Source organism: Phyllostomus hastatus, unplaced genomic scaffold, assembly GCF_019186645.2.
Source record: "Phyllostomus hastatus isolate PE091 unplaced genomic scaffold, TTU_PhHast_1.1 phas_contig_210, whole genome shotgun sequence".
Lineage (NCBI taxonomy): Eukaryota > Metazoa > Chordata > Mammalia > Chiroptera > Phyllostomidae > Phyllostomus > Phyllostomus hastatus.
Genome location: NW_025333737.1, coordinates 20,433,615 through 20,447,006, shown reverse-complemented (window position 1 = coordinate 20,447,006; position 13,392 = coordinate 20,433,615). Strand labels below are relative to the sequence as shown.

Sequence of the window (13,392 nt, the reverse complement as noted above, 5' to 3'; positions counted from 1 at the left end):
CCAAGGGCCTGTGTGTCGGCCTGGACTCTGCCCCGGGAGGCTGACACCGGAGGCTTCTGGTTTCGGTCAAATGCCATCTCGCTCGCTCACTGTCTCTTTTCTTTTTTCTCTTCCAGCATGAAAGCTAATAGGGTGATTCATTCTCTTATTAAGTCGAGCTCATGAGAAAAAGGGAAGTCACCCAAGTTCCCAGTCCTCTCTCTTGTGTTCACAAGCCTCTGCATGGCTCATCCCCATGTGTGCTTCATAGAAATAAAACAGAAATTCCACTAAAAAAAGCCCACCATTCACCTCTCCTTTCATGTCCCACGAATTCACTGCACTTGGCGGTTTTCTAAGTTTCTAAAGCTGTCACAGCTGAGGGCTGCGTTGGGCTTTAAAGACGGGCTTCCAAATAAAATGTGATAGGAGAGGAAAGAGACATGTGGCCCTCAAATCCGCAGACAGAGCAATCCCTCACGGCAGAGAGTAAAAATCCTCCCAAGAAAACGTCCTTCTCTGTCCCCGCTGGCTCTCTTCAGTCGGTCCCAAACTTAGAAACAGCTGTTTCCCTATAACTCCAAAAAAAGCTCTCATATGCTCCATCTCCTCATTCTTTCCAACACTGTGATCTGTACACTTAATCTACCTCCAGGCTCAGCTTCTCCTCCCTCAGTTCAAGTAAGAGGAGGAGCAGTCACAGAGTAAGTAAGAAGCACAATCTGCAAGTTGGAAAGACCTCCCGTAAGCACTCTGTCCAGGCTCAGCAGCCTGGCTGTCTGAGCTCCAGTGGCAGCTCCACCATTCACAGCTGTGTGGCCTTGGGCACCTTGACTTAACCCTTTGCATCTCGGTCTCCTCATATGTAAAGTGTTGATACTATCTTTGTAGGTTTGAGTAATTAATAGTCTTAAAATCCTTAGAAAGGTTCCTAGCATGCAGTACGCATGTAATAAGTGCTGGTTATTACTATTAGACGTTCACAACAATCCTATGTGCAGGGGGTGATTATTACCAGCTCTGTTTAACTGATATGTTCAATAGCCACTTCTTATTGTGTGTATAATAATAGATTAAGCTCAAGAAAAGTACAAATTAAGAAGTTGTCCTTGCTGGTGTAGCTCAGTGGATTGAGCTTGGGCTGTAAACCAGAAGGTCGCTGGTTCGATTCCCAGTCAGGGCACATGCCTGTGTTGCAGGCCAGGCCCCCAGTGGGGGCCATATGAGAGGCAACCACATATTGATGTTTCTCTCCCTCTCTTTCTCCCTCCTTTCCCCTCTCTCTAAATAAATAAATAAAAATAAAAATAAAAAGGAGTTAAGTAATCTGTTCAGAATGACAGTCCAGATATTTCTGAGCTGAGATGGGATCTCTGGTCTTTTATTTTAAATGTTTTTAAATTTATTGATTGGTTTTTAGAGAGAGGAAGGGAGACAGAGAGAAACATAAATTTGCTGTTCCATTTATTTATGCTTTTACTGATTCTTGTATGTGCTCTGACCTGGGCTTGAACCCACAATTTCGGTGTATTGGGATGATGTGCTAACCAACCGAGCTACCCAGCCAGGGCTTGGATCTCTGCTCCTGAACTGCACATTGCACACACACAAATCTCACACTTTAGAACTCTCCCTCCCTCAGGCATGGAAATTCGAGAAGTCCGGTGGATAGGCATCAAAAACAGTTTTCAATTCTGTAACGCCCAGAGAGTGGCAGTATCTCAAAAGTACTGCAGGATCTGCCAAACAAAATTAATTTCCATTTGTTTTCAGATTCCAAGAAAATACACCAACTCCGCTTACAGGAGTGGGTGCCACCCCACCCAAGGTGTCAAAAGACCCCACCAGGCTGAGAATCACACTGGCCTCCACAATGTTTCAGACTAAAAGGGCTCCCCCGGGAGGCTCCTACTCCCTAGGCTGTCAACGATTTGAAAAAAAGGTCAGTGCAAACCGTTTGGGAGTGCATTATACAGGCATGGCCTAAGACATGTGGACTTCCGCCAAGCCCATATTTTTTAAAAACATGCACTGTCTTCACCCTTGATAAATAGCAGCCAGGCCACAGAAATATTTCCATTATATTCAAAAGCCTGCGTGCCACGACAACTCACTGAGGTGGACGTTTCCAATTCGAACAGAACTCTTCAATAAAAACATCTCAAATCACCCTAACCTTCCCAGCAGAGGTAACAGATTGGAAGTCCTAAACATTCGTAAATGATATTTGTGGAAATAAATGATGTAAACACACAACCTCATGCCCAAAGTTTAATTGCATCTGACAGATGGATTAAGCTCATCTTCTAGCTCTATTATGGACATTCATTAGATTTCTACACAAGCACCTTTAGTAAATGCTCTTCATGTATTTCAAAGCTGTGATGAAATCACCACATGGCCATGCTGGAGAGAACTAGGAATAAAAAGAGTCTAGCATTGTAGCCCAGGCTCTCCCACTAACTAGCCATGTGATTACCTGAAATGATAATAACAACAACAACAATAATAATAACTGCAGCAGCACTTAACATTTATTGAGGACTTACAACACGCCAAACCTGTGCTCAGGGCTTTATAAGCATTGAATCCTCAGCAGCAACCACTGGGGACTATTATCCCTCCCACTTCGTGGGTCAGGGAACTCAGACTCAGAGAGACTGAGTGACTGGCCCTAAGAACACAGCAGTGAGCGGCACAGGCTGGATGCAGAGAAGGGTGGTCTACCTGGTATTCTTAACCACATATTGTGGGTCTTTTCAAGGTGCTTAACAACCCAGGACCCCAAATTCCTCTAGGGGCCATCTGGGTGATCTTCGAAATCCTCTCCAGCTTTAAGATTAAACAATTCTCCCTTTTAGAAATCAAACGAATTTACAACTGTGAGAAATAAAACCCAGGGATGCTCTAGCACTGCTGAAGTGGAATGAAACGTCTGTGTGCGCCCCACCTGGATCCAGTCCAGAGCGGAAGTGGCTGCTTTTCTAGGGGATAATGATGCCCTTCGAAACGACCAGACTGGCCCCAGACCACTCCTGGAAAACAACAGCTTGAGGCTCTTACAGGATGCACCTAAGTGCAAAGGTCTGCAAGTTCTCAACTATCATCAGCTCTCAAACCTGAATTGGACCTTTTTTTTTCCCCTTTAAGGAAAGTCAAATGCAAGAAAATACTGCACAGTAGGGGTAAGTGTAATTCTTGTGGCATACTTAACCCTTTGCTTGCCTCTTGGGTCTATACCCACCCATGGAAAACCTACCTCATCCTGGTAATCACCCTGTCCTCCTAGCCCTGTAACTGCACAAGGCTTTGTCCCATGCACACCTGCTGACAGATGTCCTTATACGCTCCCTCCCTCTCCACCCGGCCCAGCCTGCAGACACATGCTCAGTGGGCAGCCTTCCCGAGTCCATCTCTGATCGATCTTCTCCCTCTCCCTGCCCAGCACCGGAGTTCCCTGCCCACCCACCAAGCCAGGAGTTGACACAGCCAAGGGTGAAACATTCCCCCAGCTCACCCTCCTCTCGCTCTCCACAGCTCACTCTCTCAGCTCCTGGTACAGCCTGAAACCAAACCGAATCTCAGATCTGAACAAAATGAAATCATTTCCTACGCCTGATCATCCAACGTGACCACAGAGAATCTTTTCCTCAAAAGAGCTCCAAACCCAGCTCGCTGGTCACCCAAAGAAACCGAGCTCTGCAGGGTCCCCGCTAGAACCTAAGGCTTCCTTAATGAACAGGGATGACAGAGTCAGGGGAGGAAGCAAGAGTTTGTGCCGTGGTGTTTTCTGCTGTGGCTTCTCTTCGATTTGCACAAGTCGATCTAAATTCTCCCTAGGAACAGCAGTTCACCTTCCGGTATGTTAAACTCATTGTCCAGCATCAATTCATATTTGGCACATTCTTTTTTTTTTTTTTAAGATTTATTTATTTATTTATTTTTAGACACAGGAGAAGGAAAGGAGAAAGAGAGACAGACATGTGCCCTGACTAGGAATCGAACCAGCGACCTTTTGGTTCGCAGGCCTGTGCTCAATCCACTGAGCTACACTGGCCAGGGCCAATTTGGCGCATTCTTAATAAGATTCTCTTCTGAGAGCAAGTCTCGTTCTTTGCGGGGATCTCTATAGCCATTTTGCTGAATGCAGCTCAGATTGCTATACCACGTTTTCCTCAATTTGAAAAATGCCACCTTTACTTCTGTGCAAGGAACAACAACAAAACACTAAAACAAATAAAGCAAGTCAACATACATGAACATTCACATCAGCCCATGATGATCCTTCAAAGAATTCTACATTTTGGGAAAGATCCTAAACCATGTTTTGTTGCTCACCCTTGCCCGCAGCACAACTTCGGGCGCCCTTCTCTGTTGCCAGGAGCGTGTTACATAATGATAATGCTTTTGGCTGAAGCAAAACAGAATGGGAAGGCTAAATGTACTGGCCCTACAAGTGGCGGGTAAAAGAGTAGTAGCTTTTGGATTGTCTGCTATTTTATGCTTCATTCAATAGAGGTTCCAGAGAGCCCCATATAGGTGCCTGAAGCTCTTCTAGGTGCTGGGCCAGGAGGGTAAATGAGCTGGCCTGCTAGCCCCAATTGGGCACGCCATTCTCGGGAACATCTGAGTAGGAGCTGATGCTGTCTCTAGTTTCAACAGCCAGACAAATGGTCAATACAGGTTTTCTACAGCCCTCTTCACAAGGCTTGGTTGGGCTCCATCCCCTAGGGTGCCGGGCACTCCCAGAAAGCATCACCCCCTCCAACAGGATCAGTGCAGGTAGACCCTCCGCCCCTTCTTGGGCAGATAAGGTTTGGATCTTGGCTCACTAATATATGGGTGCGCCTCTCAATGGTACTGGGCAATCTCCAATCACTTCAATGGTAAAACGAAGGGTTAGGCCAGATATCAGCAACCTTCTAGCTCAAAAATTCCAGCTCCTTTCACCCTCGTATCACTGAGCTGACACAGACCTCTCTGGGCCTTTATTTCATCTTCCTGTCTCCTGATGAAACCTTTAAACCACAAAGACAAATGGAACTGGTTCCCATTTCTAAAGACCTTTGCGGGAGGCCATTCCCCTCCACTCCTATGAGTCACTTGCTCTCACATCCTCTCTGGAACCTTGTCCTCAAACCTTACCGGCGTCCTTCCTCCGCAGCTTGCATTCATTTGCCTCTGGTTTTCCTTCTAAGTACGCAGACAAGAGTGAATCACTGTTCTGAGCAGTAACTCTAACGAGATTTTTATTTCTTCAGCATATTCACAGGCATTACAGACAGTGACTATTAAAAACCACCAAGACATCAAGGAAGCCAACCACATTTCCCAGTTCCTGCCTTATCCAGAAAATGTGACCCTAGGTTACACTCTGAGTTCACAAAGTAGAAGAATAATGTCACTGCCCCCTGGGCAGATCAAAAGCCCTGGAAATAGCAGCCACTTTGACCCTCACTCAGCCCAAGTACCCCTCTTCCAGGAAGCCTTCCCTGCTCCAACTCCTCTTCTGGATGGCAAAGCATCCCCTCCTCAGTGCTTGCCTCACTGCAGCACTTGCCACGGCAACTACTACACCGCGAGCATCATGTAGGCAGGGGCCATGTCCTCGTGACCTCTGCTCTCAGGGACAGGTTCTGGTAGAGTGTCTGGCACTCCGCCAGGGATTCCCAGCAGACTGTGCTAGCCTGATCCCTCCAGACAAGTTCCCATGATGCCTGAACACTGACAGCCCTTCAAGCAGAGCACCAAGCTACCCCCTACCCTCCATCCCCCATCCCTCAGCTCTTGGGGGTAGGGGTCTCTCAGAGAATTTCTCTGAGAATGTATACTCTGTAGCCTGGGCCTCTTAGGTTCAAATCCTGGCTCTGCCACTTTCTAGCCATGTGATCTCGGGCAAGTTATTTCAACTCTTTATGTCTCTGTTTCTTCACTGAAAAACAGAGGTAATACCTCTTAGGGTCTCGTGAGGATTAAATGAGCTGACCCACAAGGAGCATTTGGAACGGGGTCTGACCCATAACATGTGCTCAGTGAGAGCTGGAGTTATTATTTCCCAGGCCTATTACTTTACGGAACTCGCCACCCACCACCCGCAGCTTCCACTCTTGTCTACATAGTGCCACATCCCTCCCCCACCTCCAGGACCCTTTGCCCTGTTCCTCCAGCACCAATGGCAGCAGCAACATAAAAAGCCATTCACCTCTCCTCACTGATTATGATCTTCTCCCCAGCCCACCTCTACCAGCTTATAAGGCACATTCTCCAGAGAGAAGGGAGAAGAGCTGGTTCCACAGCAGGGCTATAAATGCTGAGTCATTCTGCCCCCCCTGTGCCTCTCTATCCATCACCCTTGACGTTTCAGGCTCCCCAGCTTCCCACTGCGCGGTCCCCTCTGCTCATAACTTAAGAGCAAGCCTCACCCCAGGCGCCTTACCCCAACTGCCTTACCCCAGCCCAACCCACCCCTACCCACCCCTCCAAAGGCCAGGCTCAGCCTCTACAGTTTTTACCAAAGGTTTTCCTTAACAACAAGGAGCCTCAGAACCTTCACACCATGTGCAGAAAGAAAAATAGCAGTGTCTGCTCCAAGTGTTTACTGGTGGTTGCCAGATAGGAGGGGACTTGGGGGGGCTGGGTGGAAAAGGTGAAAGGACTATTAAAAAGTACAGATTGGCAGTTATAAACTAGTTGCAGGGATGTGAAGTGCAGGAAAGGGAATACAGTCAGTAATATTCTGACTATGTATGGTGCCAGGTTGCATGGCGCCAGGTGGGTGCAGGATTTATCGGGGGGATCGCTCTGCGAGTAACACAGATGTCTAACACTATGTTGTACCTAAAATTAATGTAATATTGTATGTCAACTGCAACTGAAAAATAAATACACTTTTAAAAAAGGAATGCGTACTCTTTGTGTGGCATACATACTAGATCTCCTTTAACTCTTCCTAGAGCTGAGAAAGTGAGGCATGAAGTCACAGAGTAAGGTGGGAGGCGGGGTTCTAAGCGGGGATGTGCAACCTCAGAGCCTATACTCTACGCCACAAAGCTTTGTCGCAATGGGCACAGAGTGGCCGGTTTGCCTCTGGGGGTGGATTTCAATCAATGGAACTGGAACTTTTGTATCCCACCGATAATTCCTCAAAGACTCACGGTGCCACCATAATGAAAATGGAAGGGTCACAGTTTACGAAGAGGGAGTTTATTTACATTTATAGGCATTGTTGCCGAATTTATCAGTACAACCTGTATTAAAGATAAGAGTGATGGCGCATTCTCAGGGGCCACCTATTGTTCTGACACATCGGGGGCACTTACTGGGAGGCTGGAAGCAGAGAGGGTCAGAGAAGCGCTGAGAAAGCAGACACAAACCGGCATCCTAACCTCACCAACCTGTGGCAGCCAGGGCAGCAGCAGACAGACAAGTCCTGGCCACTGAGGAATGTGAATCGTGAGTCACTGCCATGGGACCCTGACACCCCGCTCAGACAACTTCCACAAAGCAGGGATCGCTGGATCACAGCATCTCCATGGCCCTTTATGGCTCTTCCTTCCCATAAGTGTTAAGAGCCAACAAAAGAGAGGCATCACTTCCTCCAGGCCACCCGAATAGTCAGAGGTGATCTTTATCTGACTCCCAGCTTCCTGCCTCCACGGCTCCAGAATACTCCTACCTGTGTTGCTTACTGCTACGGTGGGAATAATCCATCAGAAAGAGTAAATATAGGAAGCTCTGAAGAAAGAAAAAACGTGAGTGCTCCTATACACCAAACACAGTGCTTGCTATTTAAACAAGGAAAATCCCCATGAGCTCCCTCGGTCTGGAGGCCCTGGAGCCTAAGAAGGGCTTCTCATTACCAAGGCAAAGAAGTTGCAGATGGCAGACTCTACCAAAGGCTCTTCCAGATCCCCAGCAAGGGTAAATGTCACAAACACCTGAGCGGCAGCCAGGGCACAGTGAGCTTTGGCTGAGAAACAGAAGGCAGGCCAGGCCTCCTCGGATGTACTGGGGATGGTGACAGCCATCTTCTCTGGCCTTTTAAAGTCCAGAGGGATTGAAGGAACCTACAATACATAGACCTTGGTCTGGGACAGCTCTACCCCAAGACCTCAAGAGGAGGTGCGTCTTTTGCATTTAAGCTTTCCACCGAAGTGCCTTCTCCCTTCTTCCCCAAGAATGAACTGGAGCTCTTCAAGCACCTGGATCCTATACTCAGCTGAAACACCTGACCTTATCCCGTATTTACCTCTAATTCAATAGCCATGTGGCCCCAGCCCAGTGCTGGGCCTGAGCCTTCCCACCACAAAGATAGCAGAACAGCCCCTGGAGAAGTGTTCCCCATCTGTCCCATCCTCTGGCTAACTGCAGGAGTGGGGAATCTAGCCCCGCTAGAGGTCTCTATGACCGCATAGGTCTCTATGGCCACAAGCCCAAAGTGGCATCAGAAGGTCATGAGAAAAGATTTCCTGAGAGGTCTAGTCCTCACACTCTGGGGTTACTCACTGACCAGCCACAAAGGAGGGGACTGTTCTGAATGGCTTAGGCTGGACCACAGACTCTAAGTCAGGGGTCTTTCTAGGGTCCCAGTTCCAAAGAGTACAGTAACCCTCTGATATTGCATACAGAACGTGTCCCTGCATTGTGTGCATGTTTGGGGAGTGGGGAGGAGTTAGAGTTGTCATCTGATTCTCAAAAGGGTGCATGATCCCAACCCCTTGACCCCAAGTTCCCCCCAATTCACCTTATGATCTCTAGGACCTCCCTAGCTCTCCAAGGTCTCTCTCCTATTCAAGGATGCAGGGGGGCCTGAGGCACCACTACCGTTACCTTGCCCCCTGCTCCTTCCAGCAGCAGAAAGTGGACAGGGGCTTTCAAACCCAACCCTCCCCCACACAGCCTCCAGCTTCCGGGTGACCTGAACCAGGTTTCTCTCTCCATTCCAGAGAAGCCACCCTCCATTCAAACTGAGGTCTCAACAGCATCCACCGCCCCCAGCAGATAGGGCAGGATTTCACACTCAATCCCACAGGGGCCAAATCTCCGGGTGAGATGACTTCCTCCAGGAGAGAACTCCTGGCGTCTCTGACCTCCTTCCACCACACCGAGCTATAGCTGACTCCGCCCAGGCTGTAAAGATGAGCATGCTTGCCATAGAAGAGTGATGAAAGGCCAGAAAATCTTCCTGAGTCCTTTCTCTTGGGCTAGGTGGTTCAGAGTGCGGCAGGATAACCAACAGGAAGGCTTGTTCCCCATGTCCCATTACCCGCAATCTTTGGTCATGCTCCTGCCTAAGGGTCAGGTGAGGTGTGACATGGTCTGTCTGTAGTCTGCATCACCTCTAGTACAACTTATTTCGAAACTCCTAGTCCTTCCCCTCACTCTCCACCCCGGGGGGTGGGGCGGGGGGGGAGAAGAAAGAAAGAAAAGAAGAAAAATCAGAAACCTCTCTCCCCCTAAAATAAACTCCTCTCCCGGAATTTAATTTTGGTATAAATGTCTTGGAGCTAAAACTTCTTATAAGGGGGGAAGAAATGGGCAAGCCATTCCTAGGCGTAAGGCAACAATGCAAGGAGAAAATGAGAAGGAAAGAACGAATTAACGCAAACCCCCACCCCCCAGAGCTTAGAGCCCGGGCCACAGACAGCGGGAGGGGCGGGGGAGCAGGGGCGGGGACAGCGCTTTCTGAACTTTCCCTAGCCAAGACGCCTGGAGATGCAGCTCCCAGGGGACTGGGTGGGACCAGGGCAGGTTGAGGAGACCTGTGACTTTGGTGGGGGCAGGAAGCGAACCTCCCATCCTCCTAAAAGGACCTCCGCCCAGCAAGCGCCCCCACAGCCGCTGCCAACCAGCTACAGCCCCCAGGCCGGGGCAAAGCGGGGAGGGGCGCCGACACAAAAGGGGGAGCGGCTGCTTAAGGGACTCCGGGCGGCGCCCGCTGGGGGAGGCCTTGCTACCCTGCCTGGCGCCGCCCGCCCGCGCCCACCCTTTAATCCCGCGCCCGGCTCTCAGTCCCCAGAAGCCCGCACGCCCCGCGCGCCCACGGCCAGGAATGAGGTGGGGTCTCAGGAGGGAAGCGTGCCCGGGACCCGCCGCACGCGGCTGGGCTCCCGGGAAGCCGCGGCGGCAGCACCGGGAATCAAACTCGTGCCGGCCCGGCCCTCCCGGCGGTGCCTCGGCGATCGGTACCGAGAAGGTGGGGCCGCCGGGCCGGGGCCGGGATGGCGCGCCGGGCGGCTGGCTGCGGCCGGGGACGAAAGGGAGTTCTTACCGAGCAGCCGCCACGCGCGTCCGCGCCCCGCGGGCCGGTGGGGCCGGCGGGCTGGGGGAGGGGCGGCGATCCCGCGGCGGCGGCGGCGGCGGCGGCGGCGGGCCCGGCGCAGCGGCGCGGCTGGGGCGCGGGAGGCGGAGAAAGCGAGGCGAGGCCAGCTTCCTAGCGGCGGGCGGCTAGAAATGCAGCTGTCCTCGCGCGCCTGCCGGCGCGGCCACAAGTGGGGCCGCGCGGGGAGGAGCGGGGCTGCGGGCGGGGCGGGGGCCCGGCGGCGGCGCCCCCAGACCCTCTCGGACGCGGGACCCCTTTCGGACAGGAAAGCAACGCGGTGGCGGGGGCTGGGGGTCGCCGGGTGAAGGTATGAAAATCCCTGCCGCGTCGTCCTTCCCCGGCCGGCGAGCAGGAGGGCGTGAGCGAGAAGCCTCGGTATCCCTGGCAGAGCCGGGTGCCTCGCGTCCTGCCCTACAGGCTCGCGGAGCGGCGCTGGGACGGCGCACCCCGGAGAGAGCGGGGCAGGAAGACCTGGACTCCGAGGGGAACGGAAAAGCAGGGCTGCCCCGAGAAGGTTGGCAATGTGGACCCACATATGGGGCCTGGGACAGCTGAAGAGTAGGGGAGAGGCAGCCCCCAGGGAGTTAGGACTCAGGAAAACAAACAAAATAAAATGTCAGGGCCAGAGGTAGGCAGGAGGTCAGGGCGTCAAAGATTACCCATTCCCACCATCAGCTACCACCTGCCATCTCCCTGTCGCCTCCCCAACACCCCTGGGCGCTTCAGGGACTTCTGAGACCTGAGAAGATTTTCCACAAAACTTGTTCAATAAATGGAAAATCAACTTTGACTATTCTTTTTCCATGTAGTTTGGTTTAAAATGCCACTTTGGGGGAGGGTAGGATGGGGCAGGGGGCGATCGCCAAGTACCTACCTGGAAGAGGAGCTACATAGGGGATCTGAGGAGGGTGAAGGCCAGAATGCAGTTCCAGCTCTGCCCCCAGACCCCTTGCAAAGGGGTCTCCTGGATAAGCCTGCCTCAGGGACCCACTTGCTCACCTGGGCCCAGACCTCAAGGAGGAACCCCTCTTCCCTCTGCTTCTGAGGACTAGCAGTCCCCTAGCTCTGCTGAGACAAATCAATGTGCTCAGCCACAGACACATCTGATGGTGAAAACCACAAACCAAAGCACCCAGACACCATGTGTTTCCATCACTGACATGTCAAGACTAAGTTCCTTCAGCAGACTGGGAACCTGGGATGGGGAGAAACCTCAGAACCACACTCTCCTTGGGGAGGCCCCACATTAGGTTAGCATGTTGAGTGGGTCCCAGACCCCTCGGGACATCTCCCCTCTCCCATCCCCTCTCTCCTGCTCCTTTACTTGGCACAGTTGATTGGGGAGAGCGGGGATTGAACCCCCCAGGAGGTGATCCCATCAATCCCAGAGTAAATATACTTAACCTGGAGACTGACCCATGCCGACTCCTGGCTCCCCTCCCAAAATTGTGACTGAGAGCTCGGGCTTCATTCTCCTTGCTGGTCATCTAGGTCACATTTTCACGTGTGTTACCTCACGCTTGCCCACAGGGCAGTTCAATGACCACTTTTCTGCCGATTTGCAAGACCTTCCCTGTCACCTTGGGATTTGGGGGGCCAGAAGAAAGCATCTGCGAACATGGAGCTGTCCTTGTTTGTACTCCACTCTGAGTGCTCATTAAAGCATTTAATATATTATTAATATAGTTATCAAGTGAAATTAGTCACTGTAATGGACGCTGTTCCTTGAAGAATTCCTTGCAGAGCTGTCCTTCCGGAAGCTTTCCTCAGAGCCCTTTCCTGCCTTTCCCACACCCAGGGAATTTCCCTAACACCCACCGCTGCCTCTGAGCTGAGAGTTCTCCAGGTCCCAGGCCAGACCTCCCTCCTGCACTCCAGCCCGTCATGCACAGCTGCCCACAGAGGTTCTCCACCTGCGGGCCCTTCAGACACCTCACCACACAGAGGCTAAAAGCAAACTCGAACTCAGAGTCCTTTTTTCCCCAAGCTTCCTCCTCATCCTCTGGTTTAGCAGTTGGAAATCAGTCTTCACGTGCCTTCCCCCAAATTCTGTTGGTTATCAGGTTCTATTTGTTCCTCCTTCCCTTCACTCCCTTATTCCCCCAGCTTCTGCCCTGGTTCAGCACCCCACCCCCACCCCGAAGTGTCTCTGCTCATCTCCGAGAATAAATGTCCCCTTTGCTTTCAAGCCTAACCCTCCTGACTGCTTCTGGAGACTGTCAGTTCTTCCCTCACCCTTCTCTGCTTGTAACCTACAAACACCACAGGATGCCCCCTTCTAAGAAACTCTACCCCAACTCTGCCCCACCCTCAGGCCACTGCCCTAGTTCTCTCCTGCCCATTCATCTACTTCCTCTAAGAAACCACACATACTCTCTCTGCTTCTTCAATTTCCACTTACTCCTCAATCTTCTACAATCTGGCTTTCTTCCCTATCATTCCAGTGGCACTCAGTCTTTTCAACCTGTGGGACCCCTCCCTCCTCTACTCCTCAGACCCCTTGCAGCCCTGGATGAAGGTAACACCTCCTTGAAATGACTCCCACCCCTACAGCTTGACTTCCAACCCTCCTGGTTCCCAACTCCATTGCTTCAGCTCTGCCTGCCCAAGGGGCTTCTCCAGGGTGCAATCTGCCAGGGTCCAGCCTCGGTGGGTCTCCAGGTCCCCGAAGGAGGAACAGGTCAGGCGAAACGAGAAACCGGGTGAGATGCCGGAGGACAGCCAGGCTCTCTAGACCTGACTGACTCACCGAGAAAAATCAATCTTTATTTTTATAGGGTAGGTTGTACAACATTCAATGCATAGTGTGATCATTAAAACAGAAACGGTTACCATAGAAATAACTTCGAAAAGTACAGAAGATTTTACAGATCAATCATGTTAAACAAAGAAATAACCGAAAAGTACAGGAAGTCCCACAGATCAACCATATTAAACAAAGGTTACTTTGACCAAGAGGGTCATTAATCAGATAGCCAACGAAGCTATACGAGCACAAACTTTCAAATGCTGATTATAATTAAATATCTACTAAATTTCTATACATTGGTCTAAATCAAAGGGGTACAAGGAGTGACTTAAAAATTAATTAT

At 51.0% G+C, this 13,392-nt stretch overlaps 1 protein-coding gene across 2 annotated transcripts in view; it reads right to left on the bottom strand.

Moving 5' to 3' along the window:
- CUEDC1 (CUE domain containing 1) overlaps window positions 1-10,389 on the bottom strand; it is a 76,459-nt gene extending 66,070 nt beyond the window's left edge. For both annotated transcript variants that reach the window (XM_045837456.1, XM_045837460.1), the window contains exon 1: window positions 10,250-10,389. The gene's annotated coding sequence lies outside the window, so the exon portion shown is untranslated. The remainder of the gene's footprint in view (window positions 1-10,249) is intronic.
- Window positions 10,390-13,392: the final 3,003 nt, after the last annotated feature.